Consider the following 19,545-nt stretch of genomic DNA (forward strand, 5'->3'; position numbering starts at 1 on the left):
CAGTCCCTGCTGCTGCCAACCTAGTAGTTCGAAAGCACGTCAAAGTGCTAGTAGATAAATAGGTGGGAAGGTAAACGGCGTTTCCGTGTGCTGCTCTGGTTTGCCAGAAGCGTCTTAGTCATGCTGGTCACATGACCCAGAAGCTGTCTGCGGACAAACGCCGGCTCCCTCGGCCAATAAAGCAAGATGAGCACCGCAACCCCAGAGTCGGTCACAAGTGGACCTAATGGTCAGGGGTCCCTTTACCTTTATAAGAAGTACCACTTGAACATTTTTATTCTTTAAGTGCAAAATGTATAATGAATGCTACTGCATGAATACTAACATCTCATATTTTAATATTTCCTAGATAAAGCCATTTTATATCAACTTTAGACAAGCCATTTTATATCAACTTTATTTACATGCTCAAAAGGTGAACAGTATAGCAATCTGGAACAATGATACTTAATGAGATCACAGGAGTATGTGACAAGACTGCTTTCATTTAGTTTCTAAGGAGACAATGCAGTACTAAGTTTTCCTGAACATGTGCTCCATTCAGCTACATCAAATTATTTAGTTGTTGTAGTTGTAGTTGTAGTTGTAGTTGTTGTTGTTATACATGATTACATTTGTTTGTCTTTTCCTCTGATTACATCTGTTTTCTGTTTTAACTGCTAATAGGTCATGAATGTGAACTAATGTCATCCTACAACATCCAGAATTACACTGAAGCTATATTATTAATTAAATTTATATCCCACCTTTCCTCCCAAAGAAGCTCATTTTGAGAGTTCTGTTGCAAGACTGCTTTATTCAAAAGAAGGATTTCTGTCAGAAAAACTAGAAGTTAATGATTAGTCTACAAAAGGGGGGAAAGCTTTTGCCAATACACTTTTCTATCCACAAACAATGGGAAGCTGTGGCCACAGATCCTTCAGAGACGCCACTGAAGCATATGAAGGTAATAAACAACTGTTATAAAAGCCTCTAAAAATGACCCCCTCATTCAAACACAGAGCATTTCTGAACTGCTGCTGTATTATTCATACAAGAGTTAATATGGAGAGTAGTCTTTCATAATACCAAATGATTAGTGAATGAGTGTGTGTTATTATCTATTACATTTCTGTACCACTTCTACTTGACTTGCTTTGTGATATACGCCTCCCTTTGCACTTATCACTTAGGGTGGAAACCTGACTGTCCCATATTGCTTTGCTTCCAGGTAGATGTGTTTTGGGTACTTGTCTCTAACGAATACATTAATATCAAATTCTGCACTGCTAGTAGGCAAAATACACTCTTGGACAGCATTTAAGTCAGCATTCCTCAAAGAGATTGCAGGGTTAGTTCTTCTTATTACAAGTAAAACACTGCTGTGAACCAAAGTAAACAAAACAAAACAAGTCCTCAAGTAAGGACTTGCTTCTAAGCAAGAACAGCAGAATGGAATCTTCCCCAAGCCGCCATTGTCAGTCCTTATGGAATACATCTATTAGTACATACTGATGTTATATGTAAATCATGTATATGAACAGCCTTCCCAAAGAGCTAAATTCTTATGCCAAATTATACTAACAAAGTAATAATAGCACTAGCCCTCTTAGACTAGCACCAGCCCTCTTAGGGCATTCTGTTTCTGTGTATAGCAAACCCATGAGGAAGGGACTATGGGGACACGTGATCTGGCTCTGTCAACACACCTGTCACCAGTAGCAGTCAGCAGGGCAGGGCAGCAGTGCTTACCTGACATCCCATCACTGGCAACACAGTAGCTTAATGGAAATGGGAGTGGGGAGGCAATAGCAAGGTTGATGCTGTATAAACACACCATTGCGAGCACCAAATTGACTCTACCAGTGCCAACCTACCCCTCTTCCTCCCAGTAAGCTGCAGAGACACTGGCATTAGGAGGTCAAGTAAGCACCACTGCTCAGACTTGCAAACAGTTATTGCCTGTCACCCGTTACAAGTTGGGAATTCAAACATGTGAAGAGTCTCCCGTACTCAAGAATGGCCCCAACATAAAGGTAAAGGTAAAGGGACCCCTGACCATTAGGTCCAGTCATGACCGACTCTGGGGTTGCAGCGCTCATCTCGCTTTATTGGCCGAGGGAGCCGGCATACAGCTTCCGGGTCATGTGGCCAGCATGACTAAGCCACTTCTGGAGAACCAGAGCAGCGCACGGAAATGCCATTTACCTTCCCGCCGGAGCGGTACCTATTTATCTACTTGCACTTTGACGTGCTTTTGAACTGCTAGGTTGGCAGGAGCTGGGACTGAGCAACGGGAGCTCACCCCGTCGCGGGGATTCGAACCGCTGACCTTCTGATCAGCAAGTCCTAGGCTCTGTGGTTTAACCCACAGCACCACCCGCGTCCCTCATATATATACATATAAAAGACCACACACATTTAATAATGTTTAAAAAGGTCTTTAACACATTTAGAAACCTGATTTCCCACGAGTCCAGTAGGACCTCTGCTTCATAAGTTTGCCTTACTACTTATGAAGGGGGATAAGAGTGGTGGTGAATGCCTTGCATATTTGTAGGACGCAGAATCAGAATACCATGACTAAGACATGTGGGAAGGAGGCTTTGTTGGCAAGTAACATCTGTGCTCAGAGGTCTGCACCAGTTGCTGAATTGCTGCTGGGCCAAGTTCATACTTCTATACTATTGACAACCTGGAACCAGAGGACCTAAGAGATCACCCTACCCCATGTGTGCCCACTTCCACAGCTTTGATAGCAGAATTGGCACTACTACAGGTGCCTCATAGTACCTGTAAGAACTTGATCAATATGTTTAATAATGTTTAAAAAGGTCTTTAACACATTTAGAAACCTGATTTCCCACGAGTCCAGTAGGACCTCTGCTTCATAAGTTTGCCTTACTACTTATGAAGGGGGATAAGAGTGGTGGTGAATGCCTTGCATATTTGTAGGACGCAGAATCAGAATACCTAAAGAGGGCTACTGTAACGTCTTAGCTGCCCCTTGGCTGACATCAGACTGGGTGAGAAATAAACTGTAGAATAATTCCCAAAGAATCAGGAAATAACATACTTCTGAACTAATCCAGATTTGCTTATTTCCCCCCAGCTGCAGCCTTTGAATGCAGCTCCTATGGAAAAATGAGAAAAACAACTATCTTCATCCATTTTCATAGGGAATGATTTCAAAGACTTTATCTCACAGGCAAAAGGTCATCTTTTGTGTGTAATCCTCACATGGAAATGGTCTCGCAGTGGGAGTGGGAATTTGTGCCCCAACAGCAGTTTTTACAGATACACCTCTTCAAAGTAGGGAATAAAGTCTTACCTAGCTTTGATTTTAACCAGAGATGGGTGTGAATCAGAGATGCTATTTCACACATATATGTATTCACTTGATTGAGTGTGCGAACTAACCTCCAACAAAAAGACCGTAAGCAGACCCTGCGGAATCAGGCCAAAGGCCCATCTAGTCCCAGCATCCTATTTGCACAGTGTTCTCCCCACCTGTGACTCCCAACAACTGGCATTCAGAGGCATACTGCCTCCAACTGTAGAGGTAGAACACAGCCATTGTTTTGTAGCTCTTAGCCATGGATAGACTTGTCCTTCATGCATTGGTCTAATTCTCTTTCAAAGCCACCCAAGTTGGTGGCCATCGCTATTTCTGGTGAGAGTGAATTTTATAGTTTAACTATATGCTGTCTGAAGCAGTACTTCCTTTTATCGGTCCTGAAACTTCTAATGTTCAGTTTCATTGGATGCCTCAAGTTCTAGTAACATGAGGGGTGAGGGGAGATCACTATCCGCTTTCTCCACAACATGAATAGTTTTATACACCTCTATCATTACATTACTTGCCTTTTCTCTAAACCAAGGAACACTAAATATAATAATAAATATTTTAACCTTCCTCACTTGCTCCATCCCCTTGATCATTTTGGTCGCCCTTTTCTGAACCTCTTCCAGCTGTATGAAATCCTTTTTTAAATGAGGTGATCAAAACTGTACACAGTATTCCAAGTGTTGTTGCATTGTATTTCTTAGAAACACAGAACTGCAAAGTTGACAAGGGTATATGATTTTTCTTTCTTTAATCTGCAATGGCTCATTCAAACAGTAAGCCATCATTTGATACTGATATGTGAACAAAGCTTTCTGCATTTGTTGCTTTGATAATTTTTAATTGTTTGTTTTGCCTTGAGACCTTTTGTTTAGAAGGAAATAAACTAATAATGAGTTTTCAAAATATTGTGCACTCAACAAACCCTCCATTCCCAACGCACTTTCCCAAAATACTGACTAGATTTTTTTTGTTACATAGCAACAAGAACTCCAATATACAGGAATTATGTTCCATATTAGGTTTCTATTTCCAAAATACCAAAGCTTCCTGAAGTCCAAATGTTCGGACACAAATATTAATGAAAGCAAAACCAAGTTCATTTAAAAATAGGCTTTAGGCATTGTTGCTACTAGAATCTATTCTCTTGGTGCTATTTCACATAAATCATTAGACTTCCATTAAAACAGAATTTGAGAGTGTGGTTTCAAATTTCCCCCAGCTGCTCCAGAACAGTAATCATTAAGCTCTTTGGGAGTGGTGCATACATATCTGAGAGCAGAAGAGAGTGCTAAGAGTATAGAATTTCACAGCAAAAAAATAATAATAAACTAGAACAGCTCAAAACACTTGTTCATTATTATTAATTTCTGTTTATTCTAATAAGAGCCAGGGAACTGAAAGGGTCATTAAAATTAGAGATTAAGATAACTGAATTATTTACTTATGGTTTTATATGGAATTGCATATTTAGAGCTGATGTTTAAATAACAGCCTTTGTAACAAAATGTGCGCTACTCTAATTCATTCAGCTACTGTCACAATTAAATTGCATTATTGTGCTTAGGTTCAAGTGCCCTTAAAACCATTTCATAATGAGCAATATTCAGTGTGCTGCTAGGAGGGCAGGTTTTGGGGTGGGAGGGCAGGTAATCACAGTCCAAAGAGCTATTTTAGGTGTATCTGAATACTTGCATGAAAGTTAGCCACATGACTTCTAACAAGCAGATATCACCCAATTAAATCAATGCGTATAAGTTTTTCATGTCCACTGATTTCAGCTGCTCTACTCTAAGTACATTGGATGTTGGATACAATTCTAAATATTGTGCCTCACTCTATATAGCATGCACCTATGCCCAACTGTTTCACTTCTTTTCTATACTGCATATAGTAGCAGAACGTGCCAATGGTAGAAAACATATATCCCAATGTTGCAAAGCTGAAACGGCTAAGCCACATGAGGCAACAAAAAAGGAAGAAATCAGTGAGAATAAAGATTTTGAAGACAGTATGTGACATTTAGAACTATGAAGCTTTTAGAAGAATGAGTCTTACATTTGAGGAAATTAACAGGATTGATAAAACCATGTTCTAGGACTCTTTATCTACTAATGAAGTTCGTGGGAGCTCTTTAAAAAAAACATTCCAGGAGTATCAAGAGGATTCAAGATAAGCAAATTCCCCAAGCCAAATGTGGATGGGATTGACCATTACTAGCAAGAGAGAGCACTCAGAAAAAATATTTCCTTTTTTTACCCAACTCAAATGATTTTTATTATTTTTCCAAATTATTACAAATCAAACCAAATAAATTTAATTTAATACAATTTCTTAAAATCAGGTTTTCAGTTTCTGTTCCAAACATATGATCACCATCATTTCCTTGCATAGTCACACAATTTCTTATTTAGAGTCCACTTGACATCCTTTACTTGCCGTTAAACCATTCTTCCAGCTGGCCGCCTTTTTCATCTTACAAACAGCACCTCCGTTACATCTTTAAATAAATATTCTATTTAAGGTGTGTAGTCCTTCGTATATATTGTTGTTCCGGACCTGGTGTGTTGGGAGAGTTAATTCCTATCTTCCATTGTTCGGTTCTTTGCAGTGTTTATCTGGATGGTACAAGGTCGCATTCCATTTCTTCCACTGTTTACAGACTAGCATACAAGCTCAAATAACTCACTGAGTGCATATCCAACCTCCACCACTAAAAATCCCACTCTGGAGTTCTTCCTCGGCACATAGTTGAAAGCAAGATCTTTTCTCAAATTCAGCCTCTTTACCACACCTGTTCGGCCACAGTTCTCTCCCCCCCCCCCACCCCACTGCATTACTCCATCAGCACTCCTCGTCCAGTCCAGGAATAATTTTAAATAAAGTCTATTCAGCCTCGGTTGGGGGGGGGCATAGTAAAACCCTGCTAAATTCCTTGTTGAGCATAAATTAAAAGCCGCCCCCTCTTTTCTCAAGTAACAAACATAATAACATAACAGTGGCTACACACGTCTCTTTCATTTTGCAGGGGAGGACAAGAAGAAAGGAGACCATTTGAAAACCACAAGAAAACACCTTGTCCTCCCCATTCCTTTCCCGACTGTTGTAAGGGTTCTCAAGCTTCAAAGAAAACATTCAGATGCCTTCAAAGAACCAAGCCCAGTCTTTTCAGCAGCTGACTGATTGCCTGCAATCAGCATATGTTGGGTCTAGGAGCACCTCTTGATTAATGCCAATTTTCCAAATTATGGAGGAACCAACCATGAATCATGCCAGAGATGGAGGTTCGTCCATGGCAGGGACACACTCCCAGGTCACACCTGCTCCGCCTTTCAAGTTGGCAGACATGGGCTTGCACGGCACAGCGGGATGCAGCAAGCTCCCCACTGGACAACACTGCCAGGATTTCAGATCATAAATACTGGCTTTCCCCTGCCTGAACCTCCTTGTTGCCCACAAAGGGCAGCAAGCAGCAACCACCATTGACTTGTGACGTGACCAGAAACCCAGAAAAATATTTCCTACCCCCTTGGAAGTTCTAATTAGACTTCTAATTGTTGGCCTCCCAGGATTCTCCACCTCACCTTTGAAAGGTTCTCGTACCTCCCATTTGCAGTAGCAATAGGTGCTACAGGAGGAAGATTAGAGTCTGTGCCTCTCTCTTTTCCCCCCTTGCCACAGTGCCTGCTGCAGCAGCAGCCAGTTCAGTGAGTAGAAACAAGAAATCGTTTCTAGATTGAGGCCACATTTTAAACTGTAGCACTATGAATAACCAAGCACTATGAATAATCAAGGTTCCAAGCCAAATAATTTTAAACTTTGGTGACATGACTTCACTTAAAGGAGCGCTCTTAGCAGGCCAGAAAATGGGGCGTTCTCCCACTCTCAATTTCTGCATCAGTCTAATAACAGTATTCTGCTACATATTCAATAGACAAAGGAGCAAAGATCATTATTGTAACTGCTGTCGTTTAAGAGAATGTACTTTAAATTTTGTCTAAATGCAAAAACTGATAACTCCATCAGCTGACAAGATTATGACATCACCATTCAGTTCACCTTGTCACTGCTGATCTGCTGATCCATCTGTAACTGTTCAACTGGATTTATTTTTCACTCTCTCTTCTACCTTTTGTAATAGGTCTGAGCCTGCTGCCAAGTGCCATGCCCCCAAAGCCTATCAGAACCTTCAAGTGAGCAAACTGAAGTATTGGAATGGTGTTGATCGGAAAGCAAGGAAGACCCTGGGAGAAGAATTACTAGATTTCAATGAATCAGGAGGCCATAGAACAGTGGTGTCCAAACTTTTTAAACAGAGTGCCAGATTTGATGAAGGGCCATGAGGGCTGACCAAAGGGCCAACCAGATTAGGCCCCCGAAACAGACTTTGGACATGCCTGCCATAGAAAGTATGCAGCCTGGCATCTTGTCTCCCATGTTCAAAAAGCTGGGTATATTGTAGCTTTTTTTACTTGCTTGCCCAGGCCTGGTAGGTATGGGGGGAGGAAGAAAATGATCCAAAGTTGGGGTCCAAAAAAGGTACTATAAAGGCATTGAAGAGGCAATTGCACTTAAGTAGTGATTCCACCCTCTCCTGAAAGGATAATGTCATCTGTGTTGAATTCATGTTCTTTAATCCTAAGTGTAGATGGGGGTGGGGTGAGGACAAGCTGTAGTCGGCATTGATGCAAAGAAACTATTTCAACTATAGTTATTCACAAAAACAGCATTATGAGTTTGTGGGTGCAAGGCACCCATAATTTCTGGATTTAGTAAAAATATAATAAATGCTTAAGACAGTTAAACTGAAGTCAGACTCTTAACAGCTGGGCTCAGCTTCCTGTGCAGAGGAGATCACTTGAGAGATGGGCCATCAGCAGAGAACAAAGACAGGAAGATACGCCATCAGAAAGACAGATTTTCTGCTGGAGCTATGAGATAGTTAGTCTGAAGACAGTTCCACAGTTTCGGAATTTCAGTTGGTTGTGGTGTGCTGGGAGGGAGTGTCAGTCTGTTAAATGCAGCAAGTTGGAGTGGGGGCTGAGCACAGTGTTGGTTGCCTGTTTGAATAGGAGACTGTGGCAATGGGAGAGTCAGGACCCTCTTGAGTGTGGTGCTTTGACCCTCCATCATAGTTGTATATCTGCATAAATAAACCATATATCATGAAGACACCACAGTCTCCATTGTGCCTCATTTCCAAAGGAAACACAGGCCTTGGGTAAGCATCTGGAGCACTGGAATCCCACACTGCTCAGAGATTCAACTGGTCTGTAATGATAGTAAATACATATTTCAGCTGATTAAGGCACAACAATTACTTAGATGGTTAATACATGTATGTATGCATACCAAATAATGTCATGTGTATGATGTAAACTGCGCAATGCAGACTTAAAATTTAGTCATCTGGAAAGATTAACACCACTAATAATAGGGATATCATTATAACAAAGCAACCACTGAAGTTATTAAGGAAAAACTGGATTTGGGTTGGTTTTGAAGTCCACATTAGTGCTTGTCAAATTAAATTACTTTACATTAATTGCTGAAGCATAAAATCCATTTACTCTCAGCAAGAGTGTAGTTTAATCACCCATAACTTTTCATAAACAAACAGCATTTCTGAAATACCATTCTCAGTTATTAATAGTTTTTCCACCTCAAAAAGAAGGTACTACTAAATTTTGTTTCTAGCTGTAATAACACCTGTAGCTTCCATTTTGGAAACAAACCAAAATGGCAGCTCAACTTCCTTTACAAAAGCTTCAAACTCAGTATTATATAGATGTAGTAATACTAAATAACAACTGTTGCTATTTGCTATGTAGCATCCCAACTGTGTGAATTATTAGGCTTTATTAGCAACATATTAGAAGAAATAGAAGGTCTATTATTCTCGCTTGAGAAACTCTTCAAATTAGTTTATTCCCTCAGTTACATGTCTAATATATCAGTGCATTACTTTTTTTGCCATATTAAAATCATATATTAGAGGAAAATATGGGAAGTAAACAGTTGGCTGAGCAGGTGATGTCATCAGAAAGGGTTAGGGTTTGGCTTCTTGGACCATGGTCTCTGCTTCCTTGAAAAATGTCCTGGACCCTGGCATATCTGGAGGTAAGTCCTGATAGTGCACACAGTCCCAAGGACAACACTAGAGAGTAGTCAGATAGTCCAAATGATCAAATACCAGTCTGGCTCCAGTACAACAAGCAAAGTCCAAAGTCAATACGCAAGGTCAGGTTCCCACCTCTGCAGAACATCTTGGGTTGGAACACCTTTGGTCAGTCCTGAAGTCACAGTCCAGGAGAGTTCCTGAAGCAGCCAAACCAAGGTCCATCAATGAAGAAAGCTGAGCAGATACAGAGCTTCTGCCTTGCTTGCCTTTTATCCTTCCCACCCTTGATTGATGCACCTGTGTTTGCCCCAGCTGAGCAGCTGTGCCTCACCACTTGATGAAACATGCAGGGGGTCACAAGAGCACAAGAATCACAAGAGTAAGCACCAGCAAAAATCACAACGCAGGAAAAACCATAAAGCCAATCAATGCCTCTACACAGCTCCAACCTTTTTTCAGACATTGTTATGGACCAGCATATTGTGATGTTTAGCGGGTGATATATCATGATGCTGAAAACCAGATATCTCCTTCCTTGGAGATTTTTAAGCAGAGGTTGGATGTCCACCTGTCATTAATGCTTTAGTTGAGATTCCTACATTGCAGGGAATTGGGCTAGATGACCCTCAGGGTCCTTTCCAATTGCGCAATTCTATGATTCTATGATTGTACTCCCATCAATATGGATGGGTGGAGTTGGAGTGCAACAACATCTGGAATCCCTACCCCTGTATTAAAAAGAATATGATGCTTTAGTTCTAGTTAGCATGACCTGCCACTGAATTTAACAGAGTTCCAGTTACCTAGGATGAAGAAGTGAGTAAAAGCAAATATAGGTGAGACATCTACCATTTTCAAGCCTTCAAGTGCCTGCTGTCTATCACCCAATTTAACTGGTTTATTAAAACCTATAGCTAGTGATCCTATAATTTTATGCACTTTGCAATGCAGTCTTATGCATGTTTGCTTAGATGTGAGTGCCACTATCTTCAATGGAGCTTACATCCAGATAATTGCTATGCATTTTGCTCCAACATTTCTGTCCTTTCTTCCCAAGGGCCAAACTATCATATATTATGATTTCCTAATATATTTCACAGCAACATCTTCCAGAACAGAATTCCTAGCCTGTTTTACTTTACCAGGGGAACTGTCTCATCACTTACTGACCAGGTTCAGGTGTAATGGGAAACCATGGTGTCCTGTTACGAGAATACACCATGGTGAATCTTTGGCTGGTGTGCATCTTCTTTTCATTGTTTCAGATGTGAAAGGGTGGAATCTAAAGAATCTATTTGCACTTTGGACTAAAGCCCTGTTTCCTATTATGTCTGAATATCATGGAGGGAGGGGGACTACAGTTAATATAAACCAGGAGCTGAAACCATGATTTGATCTTGAGACACAAATAGATGCTTTAAAATTTATCTCCTTGCAGATGGAGAAGGGAAGAGGAGGAAACATGTGAACCAGCCTTCCCACAGCATATCCTTGTAAAGGAAATCTTAGTTTCGCATTACATCTAAACTAGGCTGTTGTCAGTAGGGTCATAGTCACAGGGACTGTTTCCATCAGCACCATAGTGATTTTTATTTCCTCCTTGGCTGCTACAATAATAAACTCCAACCATTGGAGGGTTTGGTTTAGGTGATAAGCAGGATTGACAAGATTATAAATTAATGCATGAATAGATCTCAGAAATTAAAATGAATTTAGTTTTACTTCAGTTTTAACTGAAGTAACTCCCTGAAATAGGATGCTTATTGCTTCTTCAAATTTTATACATACAGAAACATATACATTCATGTGTCTATCTATGTGTGATTACACTGCTATTAACGAAGAGTGTACCTCTCAGGATTCAGGCAAAATGAGCAGCAGGGTTCTATTTTAAAAGGCTTTTCTTTGTTATTTTATTAAAATAATCTGAATTAGATGTCCTCAATATAACACTTTTACTAATCAATTAATCAGTTGTTTAACAACAAACATTTAAAATTAATTCAACAGTGTTCTCTGCTTTTGTTCAATGTTAGCATTACAGTTTTTGCCCTTCTCTCGGATCTAGGTAACAGAGATGCTTTCTTCACAGCAGACAGAAGTCACATAATAAAATGTCAAGGGCCAGATGTCAGAGGTAGTAAAGATGTTAAATGAAGCAAAAGATAAACATCAAACCATAAAGTGATGATAAATAATGTGACACATAAAAACTCACAGAAATGCTACAATGCACACATGCTTAATGTTGACCAATAGGCAGCAATGAAAGAATTTAAAAATAGAATTTTGCAGAAAATGACAGCTTATTGTAAAAATATATATTATTCATAGCTAATGGACTATTAATGCCAAACTCACATTTTGAGACTCTAGTTGACTTTTACCCCAAAATGAAATGGACATTGAAATCAGCTTGTCCTGACCTCTATTAAATCCTTACATACATGCATAGTACTTTTCAGTATTTAGTCTAATAATCAAAGGTAAAAACTCACTTCCAAAGACAAAGCACCATGGGTTTGGCAACAAGAGACAAGAGATTAAGTGAAGGGTGGGGGAGGGAACAGGTGAAGCAAACCCAAATGAGAACCAAGAAAAGAAAGCTGTTGTCAACCTTGGCCTTTTGATGTAACTATAGCCCATCTTTTGAATCACTTTTTACATATATATCTGGTATCTGGTTGGCATTTTTCTAGGCTACAGCATCTACCAATAGCTAGAGCCAGATTCATAATGACCACTGTAAAGCAGGTTCAACTATTATCCACAAACATAAGGATGAAACCTGTTAGAAGACAGATAAAGGCTATTAGACGAGCAAGAAATCTCCATTATGTGGTTTTAAACAGGCACCCCTCTAAAGCACAACTTGATGACTCTCCTGTAATTCTGAACTGGGACCATAAGGCTTCTGCTTATGTTATCTTGCAGTCAGATCACTGTAGTCCTTTTGCATAAAGAAATACAGTTCATTCATTCACTCAATAAACACTTCTGCATAAAAAGGAAAATACGCATCCAGTCAAAGTTTTGCATAATAATTTCGCATAGAAATAGAAGCCAATTTGCATCACGAGAGAGAGGATGAATCACATCTACATTTATACCAAAGATTATTTATAAATTATTAGGCTCTGTTGGCAGTGGGAAAGTATTTATCATACTTGGCTTCACAAAAGGTTATACTGTAGCAATTTTATTTTTAAAATACATAAACACCACATCCTGCAAAATAATGAAATGGTTATTTGCAGTTATGAGAAACAAACCTACCTGTAGGATACTTTTTTATAAACATTTCTTTGTCAATAGCTGTATTTACTATTTATAGTTCTGGCTTTGTCAAACAGCTATACAACTGCTACAAAGAGGCAAAAGGAATCACAATATACTGTAATGATGCAAAAAATTCTATTGGTAGGTTTATGGAGTCTGCCACCCAGGGTGAATTGAAATACAAGGCATAATCAGGAGTTCCCAGATATTTTTAGCAGTTGTCTCTTCAGATGCTCAGGTGTCTTGTTCCTCAAAACACTCACTGATAAATCACCACAATTTTATCTGGCAGATGGAACCATCCCACTCTGCTTAATTCTACCTCCTGCGTTCCTTATGCCACCTGTCCCTCCACTTACTTCAAAAAGGTTATTCACATGTCAAAAATGCAGATGCCACTAACAGCATCCCAGTTGGTTCTCTTCCAGAGAGTCAAGCACCCGCAACTCCCTGATCAGGAAAGAAGTTCTAGATGGGTGGAGGAATCACACAATTTCCCACTTATTAGGTACTACCTCTATAAAATAATAGGGCATGTCAATTAGACTTACTAAGAGACCCAAGTAAGAATACAGGAACTCCAAGGCACACATGAAGTTCCTTTGGCACACCTTTGAATACATTAGAACTCTGCAAACTTTGGATCATGCATAGCTTAAATAGGTAATAGCCAAAAATGTAAAGTATATTGGACAATACAATGCTAATATGCGAAAAGGTGGCTGGAGTTATCAATTACATGATATATCTCAAAGTTAAGGAAATAAGCAGAAAATAGCCTTCATGTTATAAAAACTGCAGGCAAAGTTACTCATCTAACCTCTGTGTTTCTTCATATTTAAATGGAGGAGACCCACCAAAATTACAGATCACAATGGTTCTATACAGTTACAAAGACTGTCTAGAGCCATTTGTAATAATTACAATGACCTTGTAGTTGACGTTCCTGTTCTAGAGTAAGAGCCTGGCCTTGCAAGCCTCCTCCATGAATGGGAATGGCAGGAACACTTTTAGAATGAAATTCTAAATGATAAACTAAAGTTTTTCATATCAGCTGCTAGACAATTCACCAGTTTGAGATTATTTCCATCTAAACAATTACAATTTCATGCGGAATATGACTATCTTCTCTATGCACCATGAAGACAGGGAGCACTCTCAAAGCGCAAATGCTCCCACTCTGTGTAATAGATAAAACTTGAACCAGGATATCATGAAGTTATTTGCATATAAGTTATGTTGTATGGTGGAGAATGAATATATCAGACACATGACTTCGGAACTGGCAAGCAGTAGGCTGTTCATTCAAAAAATTGGTTTTTAGGGTTGAACCTAATCTCCCATCCTTCCAGCTACTGGAATTTGTTGTGAAGGATGATGGAAATTGTAGCCCAAGCCCACAGACCCAGAACAAAGGGGATGTTGTGGCATCAAGATGCTTGATACATCTCCTTTCATTTTTGAAAGATGCATAGGGGAAGCTCTTTCCCTGAGGTTATGAATTGGTAGGGGTAGCGCATGTCGAGAATCAGGGTGAGTGGCCCACCAGGCTCATGCAGAGCTTGTCTGAGGCTCAGAGAGGGAGTCTTGTCAGAATAAAGTTATAAACTCAATCAAAAAAAGCATCTGGTCCCTGGTAGGAGCCCCCAACCAACATAGCCCTCAGAGGCCCACGGTAAGTGTACTCTGCTCCCAGGACCGGTCAGATCAGATCAGTAAAAACAGTCCCTGTCTATAGGGTTACAATCTAAAAGTTATGACACAAACAGGGGGGAAAGGAAGAGGAAAACTCAGGCACCAATTATTAACTGGCCTCTTCTCTTGGAAACACAATACCAAAAGAAGAGGCAATGGATTTTTCCAAAAGGAGAAGAGATTAGGCATAGTTCCTAACAGAGAGAGCTTTTAAAATAAATTTATCCACAACACAAACACGCTTAAGACCTCTAGAACAGTGATTTCCAATTAACTAAGTACTGTGGACCCCCTGTTTTTCAAAAGCCAAGGTAGGGACCCCCTACTTTTGAAAATTTTGATACCTCTATGGTAGTTTATGTTACGAGAATGGTGCTATGGACCCCCTGGGTGTGTTACGCAGACCCCCTAAGGACCACGGACCACCAACTGGGAACCACTGCTCTAGAAGAAGTAGTGAACAGGGCTCCACTTTGTTTCCCAAAGCAAAATATAAATGAACCAAATCAAAGCCTTTCAATTTACATATGATCATGGCCTTAGCCCACAGACTTTTGAATGGACTCCATGAAAGACTACTCTTGTACAGAGGGAAAGAAGAAACAGAGCCTGGGTAATCCACTTCAACAACCTTCAGAAAAGCCATACAACCACAGTGGAAAATCTCTGCATATTATCTAGCAAATTATACATGATTTTCTTCTTGACTTGGGATAGGACATTATTCGGAAACCAACACTCTTTGTCATGGAGACTCTTTTTCATATTTCATTAGCTTAGGCCACAGAGGAAACATGTGCCATGTATCCCTTTTAAAATAACATTATCTAATTTCATAGACAATAAAGTCAAAATTGACTTCATTTACAGAAGCTAAGGAGGTGCAATTTTTCATGGACCAGTGCCCTGGGCTTTATCTTAAAATGACATTATAGTTAGCCTCTGACATTCTCAGGTTTGTCTATTACAGTTCATGTGAAACTTCATTCAAGATGTTAAGAGACCATTATCCTTAAACCATGGAGAATAACTTCAGCATTACAGAAGCCGGCTTTGACATTGTCAACATACTATATTATCGCCTGAATTTCTATGTAACATAATGACTAATCCAGGCTGAATTCATTCACACCATCCTTTTAACAAGCATTACACAAGCATATTGTTTACATGTATGTGGTTTGGACTCCATCCTATATTTAGTATCTTAAATGGAGGAGATTATGGGAATAAGAGTTTAGTAATTTACTTTGGAAGTTCAACTGACATAAAATCCAGAATGATCATAAAAGAAATTATTTTTCAGCCTTTTTAGTAAAGAAAATTGTGTTTTAATTAATTATCAGAGGTCTTAAAAGACTTGTTTCAGAAGTACTTAAGAGAACACTGAAGTATTAAAGGTGGGAAAACTACCATTAATTATTACTCAGTACATATTTTGCCATTCCTAAACTATTGAACTAACTCAGATAGATCCACATCTAAATGTATTAAGATCAACCATTTCTCAAAGAGGACATTTTAATATTAGCATGCAAGCAGCTCTTGTAAAGAAAATACCGTAATTCTTATTAATACTGTATTTTTCCATGTATAACATGCCCCCATGTATAAGATTTTTGGGGACTCAAAATTAAGAAAATGGGGGGATATTGCCCCCGTGTATAAAACTACCCCCCCTTTAAACATTATTTTATACAAGGAGAAGTACAGTATGTTGTTTTATAAATATGCTTCCACAAAATTGGAAAACTATTTCTGAAGGTGTTTGAACGTCAAATACATAAGAGCTATTCTTAAAAGTTTTGTAACGATAAACAGTTATTCCAGTGAAGCATTATTATCCAAACTTAACTACATTCTGAACTGAAGTATGTTGAAATTTGCAACAACATTAAGTTACTCTACAACAGTATCGTATTTCACATCTTGTTTGAAAATAATAAGTAATAGGATAAGGTGCAACATAAAAATATCTTTAGTCGAGCTACTAAAAGATTGCACACACAATCTTGTTAAATGGGACATTTTTCCAAGTAGTGAATGAGTCATTTAAAGATGTTTACTTTAGAAATAAAATCTGACCTATTTCTTAGTATACAACTACTCAAATCTGCAGTTTTTACATTCTAATCAGATAGCTCCAAAAATAAACCAGGTGCAAGTTGGACGTATGCTGTCAATCAGATCTCAAGTAAAAGAGATACCAGTAATCACCAGGCAAACTCTCACTTTTTGCCTACTGCACAGTTAATAATGTAAATCACATCAATATCCCCCTACTGTCAACACCAAGGAGTACAGTAAATTTCATTAACTTCTGGTAGTAAGGTAGCATACAACAATAATATTTACATATATTTCCTCTAATCTGCATCCAATTCCCAAAAAAGGGGAGCAGGAAATCTCCAACTGTTCTATTTTCTTTCCTGGGATATCTTAGTACTTTGCTTCTGATTGTTTGTGGATAACCAATTTTGTACAGTTAAAAATGGAATTATGCCAATTTCTCTATCACCATCTTGCTATATTAATCATATAACCATAGAGACAGCTGCCAAATCAAAAAGCTTTGATCTACACACTCAAATCCCATCCAGTTTCATACAACCCAAAAAATTAAAAGCCATTTTACTGGTTTAGTGGAGAAGTGAAACTGTTGATTATGAATAGTTCATAAACATTGGATCGGACTAATGCTATGGAAACCAAGAGGAAGCAGGACCAGTTAATACACGCTGCCCATTCTATTCAATCATTCTTGTTCAGATTTCCCATTCCTTTCAAGAGAGAGAGAGAAAATTACAGCAGTGCAGTGCCCTGAATGCAGACTTCATTTCCTCCCCCTTATGCCTTGAAAGGCTTCTCCAGCAGCTGCGCTTCCACTAAATGAAAGTGCAATTTGTTATAGCCTCCACAAGCCTCGATGAGGGGCCACTGCTTGATTTCAAGCTCCCCATTTATGCCATTCACTCGACACAGGATGGACCTTGTCAGGGTTTTCACAGCACACCCAAGAAGGGTTTTGCTGAAAAGCGTGCGCGCGCGAGCGTCCCCTGCAACCGGAATCAAAACAATGCAGCCCAAACAACAGTTTGCCAGAAGCCCATGCCAAGCTGAGAGGAGCAGCCCCCGCGCCTGCCGGGACGCACACCATGCCTTTCTTGGCAGCCCTTGCTAGCAGGAGTCGCGGACGGAAGGCGCCCTGACGACCCCACAACGGCCCCTTCGCCTATTCGAGGTGACAGGACAAGGGAATCGGCTGGAAGTCGCCGGCGCAAGCGCGCGGAGAAGCCACTCAGCCACACGCAGCAACCAGCGAGGGCAGCTGCTCAGCCTCGCAGAAACGCCGCCAACCACCCGGGGAGGAGAAGGGGCAGCGAGTGAGGGGCTTTTCTTCCGCACAGTGTGGACAAAAGCAGGCACTTCGGGAAACTCCATCGCCTCGTTCTCCCGACAAACCAGCGCTCCCCTCCCCCCTTCCCAACAAGGCCAACTAGGCTTCGTCGACCCTTTGAACGCTGCCGCAAAAACGGCGCGGGGGGGGAGGGGCCTTGGAGAATTTCCTGAGGGAAGACTCCCCAGCAAGCCTGATCAATCAAACCCCCAACAGGCATTGCCGGGGAGAGAGACCGCGCGCGCGTTTGGGTGAGAGGAAGAAGAGACCGGCTCCCTTTTCTTCCTCGCGCTCCTCTCCCTACACACCCACCCCAGAAGAGCAGCGCAGTCACCTTCCGCGCCGCAAGGACCGCTCCCCACCCAGCGCTCGTGGGTGCCGTGGGGAGGCGAAGGAGAGGCACCAAACGGCGCCGGCCGAAGGGCGCCGGGAATGGAGAGAAAGCGCGCTCTCCTCTCCCAAAGGAGAACCCGCCAGAAACCGCAGCAGCCGCTGAGGGGGAAAGCTGTGAGGGAAAGGCAGCCCGCGGCTCGGGAGGCGGGCAGCGCGCGACGTGCTGGGGGGAGCGGGAAGATGCCCACCACCCCTCAGAGTGACATTGTCACACACACACACAGAGGCCTCCCTTCCCCCTAGTTCAACCTTTACCTCCCCACTTACCCGCTGAGAAGCACGCAGGCAGGCAGGCAGGCAGTCGATACGCGAGCCAAGAAGCACACAAGGCAGAAGTCAAAACACCGTGTGGGAGGGATGCGAGGGAGAAGGAGGAGAGGCGGCGGCTAATCCTTGGATGTGTGTAAAGCGCGGCGGCGGCGGCGGCAGCGTGCGATCCGTGTGCGTGCGAGGAGCGGCGGCGGCGGCGGCGGCGGCAGCACAGCCTTCTGGTCAAGGCGCTGTAACGTGCCTTTGTAGGTAGCTGTGTGCGCTCGGGGCTGCGAGGAAGGAAGAGGCAAAGCAAGATTAGTCAGGCAGGGCAGCCTTAGCGCCGTGCAGGCAATGTTAATATTGGAGGAGAAGAGGCGGAGGTGTCGTCGTCCCCCCTTCTCTCCTGCTCAGCCACTCGGGGCCACAGCGGGAAGACACCCCCCGAAACACCACACACACACTCACACTCACACAGAGGCTGTGGCGACAACCCGGCGGGCGGCGTCCCGCTCGTCCCGCGTGCTTCCTCAGGCTACCTTAAGAGGTGCGTTGCCCAAGGGGGGAAGGAGACGGCTCCCCCTCTCTCTCGGGGTCGCGAAGAGGATTTCCGTCCCCCTGACGCCGCCGCCGCCACGACGACGACGAGGGGGGCATCTCCTCCGAGCTCTTCCCCGGTGCCTTTTCTTGGACTGCGGGCAGGAGGGGAGAGAGGGAGAAGCGTGAGGGGAAAGCGGGGAGCGACGAAACAGACACGTGCTCCGAAATAGACACACAAGGAGACCATCCACATGCGGAGAGCGAAATGGGGAGCGCTTGACGTAGGCGACGTAGCTGGTTGAAAGGGAGGAGGAGGAGGGGATGCGGGTGATGTTTCTGGCAGGGGGCTGGGGAAAGTGTGCGAGGCACGTGCAGCCACTCGGAGTGGGAAATCAAGTCCTCCGAGTTCATTGGAGGCTTGCTCCCAAGTAAGGGTGTAAAGCAGAAAGGCCTCAATTAGAGAATAAATCCCACGAATTTTGAGGAGGGAAAATATTCATAGAGCAGGGCTGTTAGGCTGCAATCCTCTGCATGCTTCAATCCCAT

At 41.7% G+C, this 19,545-nt stretch overlaps 1 protein-coding gene across 6 annotated transcripts in view; it reads right to left on the reverse strand.

The window, feature by feature from the left end:
• DLGAP1 (DLG associated protein 1) overlaps nt 1-19,261 on the reverse strand; it is a 300,538-nt gene extending 281,277 nt beyond the window's left edge. For 4 of the 6 annotated variants that reach the window (XM_053396460.1, XM_053396464.1, XM_053396455.1 and 1 more), the window contains exons 1-2: nt 18,999-19,261; nt 18,478-18,749 (exon numbers count right to left, since the gene is read on the reverse strand). The gene's annotated coding sequence lies outside the window, so the exon portion shown is untranslated. Of the gene's footprint in view, nt 1-18,151; nt 18,311-18,477; nt 18,750-18,933 lie in introns of those variants that run through there. The other 2 variants (XM_053396456.1, XM_053396458.1) reach the window with 2 other exon arrangements.
• Nucleotides 19,262-19,545: the final 284 nt, after the last annotated feature.

The sequence above is a fragment of the Podarcis raffonei genome, chromosome 7, assembly GCF_027172205.1.
Source record: "Podarcis raffonei isolate rPodRaf1 chromosome 7, rPodRaf1.pri, whole genome shotgun sequence".
NCBI classification, from domain to species: domain Eukaryota; kingdom Metazoa; phylum Chordata; class Lepidosauria; order Squamata; family Lacertidae; genus Podarcis; species Podarcis raffonei.